Source organism: Schistocerca serialis, chromosome 7 (assembly GCF_023864345.2).
Source record: "Schistocerca serialis cubense isolate TAMUIC-IGC-003099 chromosome 7, iqSchSeri2.2, whole genome shotgun sequence".
In the NCBI taxonomy this organism is placed as follows: Eukaryota; Metazoa; Arthropoda; class Insecta; order Orthoptera; family Acrididae; genus Schistocerca; species Schistocerca serialis.
This window is the reverse complement of record NC_064644.1, coordinates 530,970,225-530,982,868: the sequence shown is the minus strand read 5'-3', so window position 1 is coordinate 530,982,868 and position 12,644 is coordinate 530,970,225. Positions and strand designations below refer to the sequence as shown.

The following is a 12,644-nucleotide window of genomic DNA, read 5'->3' as shown; positions in this document are numbered from 1 at the left end:
CTACCTAGGTAGTAAAATAACCAATGACGGACGGAGCAAGGAGGACATCAAAAGCAGACTCGCTATGGCAAAAAAGTCATTTCTGGCCAAGAGAAGTCTACTAATATCAAATACCGGCCTTAATTTGAGGAAGAAATTTCTGAGGATGTACGTCTGGAGTACAGCATTGTGTGGTAGTGAAACATGGACTGTGGGAAAACCGGAACAGATGAGAATCGAAGCATTTGAGATGTGGTGCTATAGACGAATGTTGAAAATTAGGTGGACTGATAAGGTAAGGAATGAGGAGGTTCTACGCAGAATCGGAGAGGAAATGAATATATGGAAATCACTGATAAGGAGAAGGGACAGGATGATAGGACATCTGCTAAGACATGAGGGAATGACTTCCATGGTACTAGAGGGAGCTGTAGAGGCCAAAAACTGTAGAGGAAGACAGAGATTGGAATACGTCAAGCAAATAATTGAGGACGTAGGTTGCAAGTGCTACTCTGAGATGAAGAGGTTAGCACAGGAAAGGAATTCGTGGCGGGCCGCATCAAACCGGTCAGTAGACCGATGACCAAAAAAAAAAAGTTCTAGGGGACTGATGACCTCAGATGTTGAGTCCCGCCAGCCGGGATGGCCGAGCGGTTCTAGGCGATACAGTCTGGAACCGCGTGACCGCCACGGTCGCAGGTTCGAATCGTGCCTCGGGCATGGATGTGTGTGATGTCCTTAGGTTAGTTAGGTTTAAGTAGTTCTTAGGGGACTGATGACCTCAGAAGTTAAGTCCCATAGTGCTCAGAGCCACTTGAACCATTTTTTTCTTGAGTCCCATAGTGCTCAGAGCCATTTGAACCATTTGACTGAAAATGGTCATCGTCAAAGTCATCAAAGACTGGAATAAAACAACAAACTGGATTTTGAAGTGTATTCGAAATAACTTTCAAGAAACCCCAACGCAGTCACCAGTAGCCCAAAAAGATCTATCCACCACACCAGTTGTAATTTCTGCACAACAGTATCACGATTTAATGTATCTAAAATCGGTTATTCCAAGATATTACGAAGGTCTTCTTTAGAAATAATGTCCAGTAAATTTTGTGAAAAAAAATCTTATCCATTACTCTTTTATGTGATAACCTTTAAAATTAAAATTGAGTTTGTTCAACCTATTTGTATGCTCAGCTCTGTTAGTAATATTAAAAACCATTTAAATGCAAAAACTCGTGATTTGTTGTTTGTTAACAATGTTTTGTTGAAAAACCTCATATCTTAGCAAATAAGATCATATATCCCACAAAACAGCAAATATTGTAGCCGCAGCTTATGACAACACATCTTGACAACAGTATATTAAAAATTGTACATATTAGAAATTCTGTTTTTGTTTCCTGCAAAATAAATATATCATAAAAAGGGGTTTTGCTATCTAAACGACTTAACGACCAGTGTAATCAACATCACAACAATTCTCCCCTTTTCTGGTCTCAATGGAGAAGAAATGTCATCAACCGCCGTCCGGGGAATCTCAAGATACGTCTTCGTTGACCATCGGTGCCCATTTCGAAGCGGGCTCGTCACTGAAGTCGATTCTACTTCAGTCAATAAGACTCCAGCCCGAAGATGTGTCTGAAGAGGCCCTGGACAGCAGTGGGATATCAACATGACTGTCTCCCACCATACCGCCCGATGACAAGGAGTTATGGTCCAGGGCACCTTTTCTTTTCATGGCAGGACCCTTTTGGTTGTCATCCACGGCAGCCTGACAGCGCAACGATACGTCGACGACATTCTACGCCCCGTTTTGTTGACCTTCATGGCAATCTATCCTGGACTTACATTTCATCAAGACGATTCCCCCCCCCCCCCCGCACATGGCGAGAGTGTCTACTGCTTGCCTTAGTGCTTTCGAAACCCTACCTTGGCCAAGGGGTTTGCCGGACCTTTCCCCAATTGATTAGTTGATTTGAGGGACGGAACCAAACAGCGAGGTCATCGGAAGGATGAGGAAGGAAATCGGCCGTGCCCTTTCGAAGAAACCATCCCGGCATTTTCCAGAAGCGCATTAGGAAAATAACGGAAAATCTAAATCAGGTTCACCGGAAGCGGGTCCGAACCGTCGTCCTCCCGATGCGAGTCCAGTGTGCTAACCACTGCGCCACCTCGCTCGGTCTTCCCAGTTGAGAACGTTTGAAGCATTATGGGCAGGGGCTTGCGACCAGATTGAGATTTTGACGATATATCGCGCCACATGGGCAAAATCTGGCATTATATCGCTTAGGAGTACGTCCAACAATTCTATCAGTCAATACCAAGCGAAATAATTGCTTGCATGAGGGCTAGAGATATCTCAATTTATAAAGCTCTTTTCCTTGAATACATCATCCAATTATTCTAAAATTGTTTTCATTTATTTGCTGCACATGTACGTCACACTCACCGATTTCCATCCCATTCGGATAATTCCTTTAAGTTTCATCTTTTTTTCTTTTCCCTTAGAGCGAAAAATAAATATCACAGCATGAATTGAAACCTCTCCGCTTTTTCTCGATCTATAGACCCTTGATAATAGTAAATTACCTTTCAATATTTAAATATACCATATTTCATATTTTTTGAACAAGAATTTAAAATAAAAGAAGCCAAAAAAAATCCAAATGTTTTGTGAAATGATTTGTCTAAAAATAAGAATTAAAACTGATTAGAGAACTATTTGATGCACGTTTGAATGATGCTTGGAATAATGTACAGCAAATGAGGACTCAATACAGAATTTAAACTTCAATGTTTAACTTAAGGCTTTTGATTTTTAAAGAGTACTATAGGATAATCGTCTGATGACTTACGTAAATCATGCTGTCTGTTGTAGCCTTGACATACTCTCCATGCCCGAAAGTGAACAAAATTCCAACAGTTTTGCATAACACTTCAAATGTCTGGAAAGAAAACGCGTGTGGTGCAAAAAGTAATGTTTTCCTAAAGTTCTTGCTCGCTCACTGTCCCCATTAATAACATTTAAATGATTTCGAGCATCATTCAAAGGTGCGTCAAGTGTTGCTCTAATCTGTTTTATTTCTTACTTTTAGATACATGATTTCACAAAACATGTGACACAAGTTTTCAATTTTTCGGTCTTTTTTTTTTCTTTTTGCATCACCTCATTCAAAAGCTACTATTCTCCTTTTGTCTGGACGTTTTATCGCCCGTTTCACGTCTGCAGAAGGCTACATTCCATAGAAATGCATTCAAGAAATACTCTCTGATATTTATCTGTTTTCGGTAGTAATAGGTTTTCAGAAACGCTTCCTTGCTATCAACTGTCTGCATTTTATAGGCCTTTACTTCGGCCACCGTTGAAAATAACAAAAAAATGGTTCAAATGGCTCTGAGCACTATGCGACTCAACTGCTGAGGTCATTAGTCGCCTAGAACTTAGAACTAATTAAACCTAACTAACCTAAGGACAGCACACAACACCCAGCCATCACGAGGCAGAGAAAATCCCTGACCCCGCCGGGAATCGAACCCGGGAACCCGGGCGTGGGAAGCGAGAACGCTACCGCACGACCACGAGATGTGGGCGAAAATAACAAAACCTACCTACTCCCTCCACATCACCTGATTTAATTCGACTACACTCTTTGAGTTTTGTTGATATTTAGATGATAACTAGAAATCCTAGAGATTTTTGGTGCTACAGAAGGATGTTGAAGATGGGCTAGAGAGATAGAGCTATCAGCGAAGATGTGATGAGAAGAGCACAGGGAAGCTGATTCTCCTGGATCCACATCCAAAGAGGAGAACACAAACTCTTAGTAAACCTTAATATCGCAGCCAATAGCCAATATAGACTGCGGCTCGGAGGAGCCACAGATTGCGGCTCACGATTGCCTACGGGGTGCGCGCACAGCACATCATGTGGGCCGAGCCACAAGTAGCAACACGGCCAGGCAGGCTCTGCGACCCAGTGTAGTGCAGTCCGTTTGATCAGTTGCCATACATCACACCATTCTGCTTGTTGGATTTCGACCCTGCATTGCACCTGGACTTTTTTGTTTCCATTATTGATTTTTATTGAGTGCTTTGTTCATACAGAAATTGTTTTTGTTTACAGGTTATGTGTTCGTATCAGGACGAGTCAGAAAAATACAGTCACTGGGACAGTAGCAGGACTACTTATTGAGGAGTTGCTGCGTATGCCAAAGGATGCCATACATGCAGCAGACTGTGCGATGCAGGGCGTGGTACCGTTGGGAAAATGAAGAGGAAGGCAGAAGAGTGGAATCTCGCATTGGTGCACACCAACTTATAATCTCAAGACACTATAAATTTAAAATGGAAGAATGCTAAGATCAGTCGTTAATAATATGAATTTATTGCACAATAGTTTCGACTATAGAACAGCAATGACTGATGCTACAGGTAACAGAAACAAATAAGTTACAAGGATATACAAGACAGTGCACAGCAGTAAAAACACAAGTAAGAAAAATATGTACCATACATCTCCCAATGTAGTCACATCAGACTTGTACTTAAACACATATCTCTTTCAAATCTGAATACACCTATAACGTACTGAAAGAAAGGAGCAGCGTATCTGACAAATTACAAACATGAACTGAAGTTATTGTTTACAAACTACTGCACCACCAACAGTTTGACCACCTCGGCCAAGAGCAGCCTCTACGTGGGTAAATAGTCAAACTAAAGTTTATTTTTGTAAAAATATCAAGATAGGTGCATATCGTTATATCTAGATTGGTAAATATAGACGTGACATACGCCGTTAATATCAGAAGCTAGCCAATACCGTTACTGCCATCTGTTAGTTTTCGCACATAGATTCGAATTCACTTATAGTCGTTTTGCTGAGTCCTTCATAGATAGCCATGTTTTGCACATCCTTGTCCTTTTCCGTGTCACTGTTTTATATTTTAGATAAGGTTGCTGCTTTATAAAATTTTATATCACATTATGTTTGTACGAGAATGAGTCTATGATTTTTTTAAATTTTATACATTTATATGCAAATGTGTTCACTCGCCAGTTATAGATGGCACTTCCCACTTCTTGTAACTCGTTTTTCGAAACGTTGACATGTCTATATTTGTATTAACATTATTAATTTACTTTTTATAAGTCTTTGGCTAACTTCTAATTTCAACAGTGTATGTCACGTCTATATTTATCAACCTCGATGTAATTCCATGCCCCTATCTTGATTTTTTTTTAAATTGAACTTTAGCTTCATTACTTGGCCACACAGAGGGCGCTCTTGGTCGATGTGGCCAAACCGTTGGTGCTGTTGTTATCTGTAAACAACTTCAGTTCATGTTCGTATTCTGTCATGTATGCTGCTTCTCTTTCTCCCTATGTTTATAGGTGTGACTGTGCATTCAAATCTGAAAGAGATATGTGTTTAAGCACAAGTTTGATGTGATCACGTTGGCAGATGTATGGAATATATTTTTCTCCTTTGTATTTTTACTGCGGTGCACTGTCTTGTATCTTATTGTTTCTGTTACCTGTAGCACTGATGATGGATTTTCTGTAGTCAAAATGGATCTGCAGTAAATTCAGATTATTTGCGACTAATCGCTGCATTCTTCCATTTGCATATCCAACGCTCGCTGCACAAAGGACTGCTATGGAGTCCAACATAAGTGCTATCAACTCCATTCAACAGATCTCCCGACACCATCGGCAAATTTCAAAGGTTTAAATCTTCTAGCTGAACTTTAATTCCCTTTCCAAAATTCTCTTTAGTTTCCTTTACTGTCTGAGCCGTGATGTGCCTTTTTCTGTCACACCAGCCCTGGCAGTACTATCGATTACACGGCTGTACTACGATATTTGCCCATGTTGTGATCTGGCAGCGGGTATTTGCGGTAGGGGAGTTGGTCGTGGGACTCACTACGAGGCGCTAGGACGTGCTTCAGGGGACGACGGAGCAAAACACGCGGGCTCGGCCAGCAGCGGCGCGGCCGGTCTACCTTGCAGGACGGTCGCGAGTTCGTGGTGCACCTGCCTGATGTCAACTCCGGACGCTGCTCGTCGCCTTGCCATTGTACCTGTTCTCTCGAACAGACCATTTCCTCGAGACCATCTCGAACAACGCTCTCCATCGGAGGTGTAAGTGGCTTTGGTGCCTTCGTTTCGTGGAACCATTTGCGTTGTTGCGAGTGTCATTTGTGGGTTGGTTGGATGGTCTAGTGTACGTGTTGATGAAATAAGAGGAGCCGGCAAGAGACGTCACCGGAAGGAGACCAGCAGTCAATACTTCCTTCAGGAAATCAGCATCCCCGAAAGATGTAGTAAATGTAAACTATTGAAGATATTAGGTCATAGTCTAGTTGTAATTTGCTGCATACCAAACTTAAACAATTCAGTTACATTGCAGACCTATGCAAGGAAATTAAGGTGCACAAAACCTAGTTTGTGCTGATGTTGTGCATTTGAATGACGTAATATTATCTTGAAATTTCTACATTTCATCTTGTACACATTGTCGGTCCTTATCGTATGTGAAATGTTGTTTAGCAAACTATGAGAGTGTAAAGGTCTGATACTATACCTTCAGCATTGTATTTGTGTACATTTCTTAGTTTCAGTGTTTTACAGCAAAGTTGTGCATTTGTATTACGTGATAGCATCTCGAAATTTTTCCATTTCATCACTGTACACATTCTCGGTCTTAATCACGTGCGGAAATATTGTTCGGGAACCTATGAGGGTGTAAAGATCTGATACTATATTTTCAGCATTGGATTTGTGTACATTTCTTAGTTTAAATGTTTTACAGCATTGATATTGCTGCAATATATGTAACTTCTATTAATAGCACTTATTGTTTTTTTTTAATTTACATTATTGATTGGTGGCTCATGGTGTGGGTTCCTGTTGTCATGTCCAAGTTCATGAACCACGGGCAACGTATGAGTGGCCAAGTAAGTGGTCCCGACAGTCGGGATACCACATACTTTGGAATAAGGTTGGGCATCTGGGACATATTCGGAGTCGTGGTCACCTTTGTGCTCATACGGCAAAGACTACCAAATCCATCGGTTAGTCCCTCAACCGTTAGGGGTAAAACTCAGTGGGACTCAGGGCAAGTAAGGCTAGCAACCTGCTTCCCTGGTACCTTACATATGATGCTGGCAACAATCAGAGCAAAATGCCTCGGACCTTAGGAGGTGACGGAGTCCCACCTCTAACTGACAAACCAGGGACTCCTAAGATACGACTTGGCAGACAAATGGTAATGAGATGGGGAGCTATTAACATCAATGGGGGCTACTCTGGGAAGAAGGTAGAGCTGGCAGAGGCTGCAAGTAAGATGGGGCTGGACGTTTTAGCTGTTAGTGACATTCGGGTAAGGGGTGAGAAAGAAGAGGAAGTGGGAGAATACAAGGTCTACTTGTCAGGAGTCAAAGCAGGAATAGTACAATGGAGTGTAGGGCTTTACATCAGGAAAGAAATGGAACCCAGCGTAGTTGCAATAAGGTGTGTAAACGAACGATTGATGTGGATAGATTTGACAGTGTCTAACAAGAAAATTAGGATTGTGTCAGTATATTCGCATTGTGAAGGGACAGATCAAGATAAGATGGATAGTTTTTATGATACACTCAGTGATGTAGTTGTTAGAGTAAAGGACAAGGACAGTGTTCTGCTCATGGGTGATTTTAACGCCAGGATTGGAAATCGAACAGAAGGTTATGAAAAGATTATGGGTAAATTTGGAGAGGATATGGAGGCCAGCAGGAACGGGAAACAACTCTTGGATTTCTGTGCCAGTCTGGGCTTGTAATCACAAACTCCTTTTTTAAACATAAGAACATTCATCGGTATACTTGGGAAGGTAGGGGAACCATATCTGTCACTGACTATATAATAACAGATCAGGAATTCAGGAAGGCTGTGAGGGACACACGTGTATTCAGGGGATTCTTTGATGACACTGATCATTATTTAATCTGCATTGAAATTGGTATTGTGAGGCCAAAAGTGCAGGAGGTCAGGTCCATATGTAGGAAGATAAGAGTGGAGAAACTTCAGGATAAGGAAATCAGGCACAAGTACATAACAGTGATCTCAGAAAGGTACCAGTCAGTTGAATGTAGTCAATCACAGTCATTTAAAAAGGAATGGACAAGGTACAGGGACACAGTACTATAAGTGGCTAAAGAATGTCTTGGAACAGTAGTGAGAAAAGGTAGGATGAAGCAAACAGCTTGGTGGAATGACACAGTCAAGGCAGCCTGTAAAAGGAAAAAGAATGCGTATCAAAAATGGGTACATACTAGAACTCAGGTAGACAGAGAAAGTTATGTTGAAGAAAGAAACAAAGCCAAACAGATAATTGCAGCATCCAAGAAGAAATCTTGGGAAGACTTTGGAAACAGGTTGGAGACATTGGGTCAGCTGCTGGAAAACCATTCTGGAGTGTAATTAGCACTCTTCGAAAGGGAGGTAAGAAGGAAATGACAAGCATTTTGGGCAGGTCAGGAAAACTGCTGGTGAATCCTGTAGATTCCTTGGGCAGATGGAGAGAATATTTCGAAAAGTTGCTCAATGTAGGTGAAAATAAGATCAGTAATGTTTCAGATTCCGATGAACAATGGTATGGAATGATGATGGAAATAGGATCACATTTGAGGAAGTGGAGAAAATGGTCAATAGATTGCAGTGCAATAAAGCAGCTGGGGTGGATGAAATTAAATCGGAACTCATCAAATATAGTGGAATGTCAGGTCTTAAATGGCTACACAGGATAATTGAAATGGCCTGGGAGTCGGGATTGGCTCCATCAGACTGGACAAAAGCAGTAATCACACCAATCTTTAAACATGGAAACAGAAAAGATTGTAACAACTACAGAGGTATCTCTTTAATCAGTGTTGTGGGTAAAATCTTCTGAGGTATTGTTGAAAGGAAAGTGCGAGTATTAGTTGAGGACCAATTGGATTAAAATCAGTGTGGGTTTAGGCCTCTTAGAGGTTGTTAGGACCAGATCTTTAGCTTAGGGCAAATAATGGAGAAGTGTTACGAGTGGAACAGGGAATTGTATCTATGCTTTATAGATCTAGAAAAGGCATATGACCGGGTTCCTAGGAGGAAGTTATTGTCTGTTCTACGAGATTATGGAATAGGAGGCAAACTTTTGCAAGCAATTAAAGGCCTTTACATGGATAGTCAGGCAGGAGTTATAGTTGACGGTAAATTGGGTTCATGGTTCAGAGTAGTTTCAGGGGTAAGACAAGGCTGCAACCTGTCTCCACTGTTGTTCATATTATTTATGGATCATATGTTGAAAACAATAGACTGGCTGGGTGAGAATCAGATATGCGAACACAAAATAAGCAGTCTTGCATATGCGGATGACTTAGTTGTGATGGCAGATTCGATTGAAAGAATGCAAAGTAATATTTCAGAGCTAGATCAGAAATGTAAGGACTATGGTATGAAGATTAGCATCTCCAAAACGAAAGTGATGTCAGTGGGAAAGAGAGATAAACGAATTGAGTGCAAAATAGGAGGAACAAAGTTAGAACAGGTGGACAGTTTCAAGTACTTAGGATGCATATTCTCACAGGATGGCAACATAGTGAAAGAACTGGAAGCGAGGTGTAGCAAAGCTAATGCAGTGAGTGCTCAGCTACGACCTACTCTCTTCTGCAAGAAGAAAGTCAGTACCAAGACTAAGTTATCTGTGCACCGTTCAGTCTTTCGACCAACTTTGTTGTATGACAGCGAAAGCTGGATGGATTCAGGTTACCTTATCAATAAAGTTGAGGTTACGGATATGAAAGTAGCTAGGATGATTGCAGGTACTAGTAGATGGGAACAATGGCAGGAGGGTGTCCACAATGAGGAAATCAAAGAAAAACTGGGAATGAACTCTATAGATGTAGCAGTCAGGGCGAACAGGCTTAGATGGTGGGGTCATGTTACACGCATGGGAGAAGCAAGGTGACCCAAGAGACTCATGGGTTCAGCAGTAGAGGATAGGAGGAGTCGGGGCAGACCAAGGAGAAGGTACCTGGATTAGGTTAAGAATGATTTTGAAGTAATAGGCTTAACATCAGAAGAGGCACCAATGTTAGCACTGAATAGGGGATCATGGAGGAATTTTATAAGGGGGACTGAGCGCTGAAAGGCATAATCAGTCTTAAATGATGATGATGATGATGACATTATTGATCTCTTAACTTATGCTACTTGATGTTTGTTTGGTGTTTGTCGTGTTTTCTATGATCTGTTTGTGTTCCAGTCTGCCGGCCGTAGTGGGCGAGCGGTTGTAGGCGCTTCAGTCTGGAAACGCGCGACCGCTACGGTCGCTGGTTCGAATCCTGCCTCGGGCATGGATGTGTGTGATGTCCTTAGGTTAGTTAGGTTTAAGTAGTTCTAAGTTCTAGGGGACAGATGACCTCAGATGTTAAGTCCCATAGTGCTCAGAGCCATTTGAACCATTTTTTTTTTTTTTTGTTCCAGTCTTCTGCGAGGTAAGTTAAGTCACATTTTACTCAGGTCAGCCGGTGTCACAGCCCGTTTGATAAACTCGCATGTATAATTTTAAAAAAAACTTAAATTTGCTTGCCAATGAGTTATATTAAGTGTAATGTCTTACTTCTGTTATTGCTCATATATATAAACACTCCTGGAAATGGAAAAAAGAACACATTGACACCGGTGTGTCAGACCCACCATACTTGCTCCGGACACTGCGAGAGGGCTGTACAAGCAATGATCACACGCACGGCACAGCGGACACACCAGGAACCGCGGTGTTGGCCGTCGAATGGCGCTAGCTGCGCAGCATTTGTGCACCGCCGCCGTCAGTGTCAGCCAGTTTGCCGTGGCATACGGAGCTCCATCGCAGTCTTTAACACTGGTAGCATGCCGCGACAGCGTGGACGTGAACCGTATGTGCAGTTGACGGACTGAGCGAGGGTGTATAGTGGGCATGCGGGAGGCCGGGTGGACGTACCGCCGAATTGCTCAACACGTGGGGCGTGAGGTCTCCACAGTACATCGATGTTGTCGCCAGTGGTCGGCGGAAGGTGCACGTGCCCGTCGACCTGGGACCGGACCGCAGCGACGCACGGATGCACGCCAAGACCGTAGGATCCTACGCAGTGCCGTAGGGGACCGCACCGCCACATCCCAGCAAATTAGGGACACTGTTGCTCCTGGGGTATCGGCGAGGACCATTCGCAACCGTCTCCATGAAGCTGGGCTACGGTCCCGCACACCGTTAGGCCGTCTTCCGCTCACGCCCCAACATCGTGCAGCCCGCCTCCAGTGGTGTCGCGACAGGCGTGAATGGAGGGACGAATGGAGACGTGTCGTCTTCAGCGATGAGAGTCGCTTCTGCCTTGGTGCCAATGATGGTCGTATGCGTGTTTGGCGCCGTGCAGGTGAGCGCCACAATCAGGACTGCATACGACCGAGGCACACAGGGCCAACACCCGGCATCATGGTGTGGGGAGCGATCTCCTACACTGGCCGTACACCACTGGTGATCGTCGAGGGGACACTGAATAGTGCACGGTACATCCAAACCGTCATCGAACCCATCGTTCTACCATTCCTAGACCGGCAAGGGAACTTGCTGTTCCAACAGGACAATGCACGTCCGCATGTATCCCGTGCCACCCAACGTGCTCTAGAAGGTGTAAGTCAACTACCCTGGCCAGCAAGATCTCCGGATCTGTCCCCCATTGAGCATGTTTGGGACTGGATGAAGCGTCGTCTCACGCGGTCTGCACGTCCAGCACGAACGCTGGTCCAACTGAGGCGCCAGGTGGAAATGGCATGGCAAGCCGTTCCACAGGACTACATCCAGCATCTCTACGATCGTCTCCATGGGAGAATAGCAGCCTGCATTGCTGCGAAAGGTGGATATACACTGTACTAGTGCCGACATTGTGCATGCTCTGTTGCCTGTGTCTATGTGCCTGTGGTTCTGTCAGTGTGATCATGTGATGTATCTGACCCCAGGAATGTGTCAATAAAGTTTCCCCTTCCTGGGACAATGAATTCACGGTGTTCTTATTTCAATTTCCAGGAGTGTATATATATATATATATTTCGTGCCACATTCCACATTTCTTTAAATCACTTCTGATGCAATTTACTGTTCGTTAAGTAATTGTAATTTGGTGCATGCTTAAGAAGGAAGCTGTCATTTTTCGGTATTGTCTTAATGATGGCCATATGTTGGTTGTATGTTAACTATTTGATTAATGTGGTCTAAAATAAATTGTTAACTTATTTCTTGAATTGCTAGTTGTTGTGTTTAAGGAGTGACATTATAGAGGCCTTGGCCTTCCATGCTCAGTGTACCCTTCATCCCCGTGTACCGCAAGTCTCTAGAGGAACTGAAGGTTCCAAATGATTGGAAAAGAGCACAGGTAGTCCCAGTTTTCAAGAATGGTCGTCGAGCAAATGCGCAAAACTATAGGCCTATATCTCTGACATCGATCTGTTGTAGAGTTTTAGAACATGTGTTTTGCTCGCGTATCATGTCATTTCTGGAAACCTAGAATCCACTCTGTAGGAATCAACATGGATTCCGAAAACAGCGATCGTGTGAGACCCAACTCGCTTTATTTGTTCATGAGACCCAGAAAGAAGGATCCTTTATTGTATGA

The 12,644-nt window shown here is 43.1% G+C and overlaps 1 protein-coding gene across 1 annotated transcript in view; it reads right to left on the bottom strand.

Moving 5' to 3' along the window:
• LOC126413213 (fatty acyl-CoA hydrolase precursor, medium chain-like) overlaps positions 1–12,644 on the bottom strand; it is a 174,114-nt gene that overhangs the window by 47,495 nt on the left and 113,975 nt on the right. The window lies entirely within an intron of this gene.